Here is a 675-nt window from a genome sequence, read left to right as displayed (position 1 = left end):
AGTGTATAGGAATACAAGGGATTTCTGTGTGTTGATTTTATATCCTGCAACTTTACTATAGTCATTGATTAGTTCTAGTAATTTTCTGGTGGAATCTTTAGGGTTTTCTATGTAGAGGATCATGTCATCTGCAAATAGTGAGAGTTTTACTTCTTCTTTTCCAATTTGGATTCCTTTTATTTCTTTTTCTGCTCTGATTGCTGTGGCCAAAACTTCCAAAACTATGTTGAATAGTAATGGTGAAAGTGGGCACCCTTGTCTTGTTCCTGACTTTAGAGGAAATGCTTTCAATTTTTCACCATTGAGGATAATGTTTTCTGTGGGTTTGTCATATATAGCCATAGGCAAAACACTCTCTGACATACATAACAGCAGGATCCTCTATGACCCACCTCCCAGAATATTGGAAATAAAAGCAAAAATAAACAAATGGGACCTAATTAACCTTAAAAACTTCTGCACATTAAAGGAAACTATCAGCAAGGTGAAAAAACAGCCTTCAGAATGGGAGAAAATAATAGCAAATGAAGCAACCGACAAACAACTAATCTCAAAAATATACAAGCAACTCCTACAGCTCAACTCCAGAAAAATAAACGACCCAATCAAAAAATGGGCCAAAGAACTAAATAGACATTTCTCCAAAGAAGACATACAGATGGCTAACAAACACAT

The sequence above is a fragment of the Bison bison genome, unplaced genomic scaffold, assembly GCF_000754665.1.
Source record: "Bison bison bison isolate TAMUID 2011002044 unplaced genomic scaffold, Bison_UMD1.0 scf7180017864193, whole genome shotgun sequence".
In the NCBI taxonomy this organism is placed as follows: Eukaryota; Metazoa; Chordata; class Mammalia; order Artiodactyla; family Bovidae; genus Bison; species Bison bison.
Note: the sequence above shows the minus strand (reverse complement) of the source record.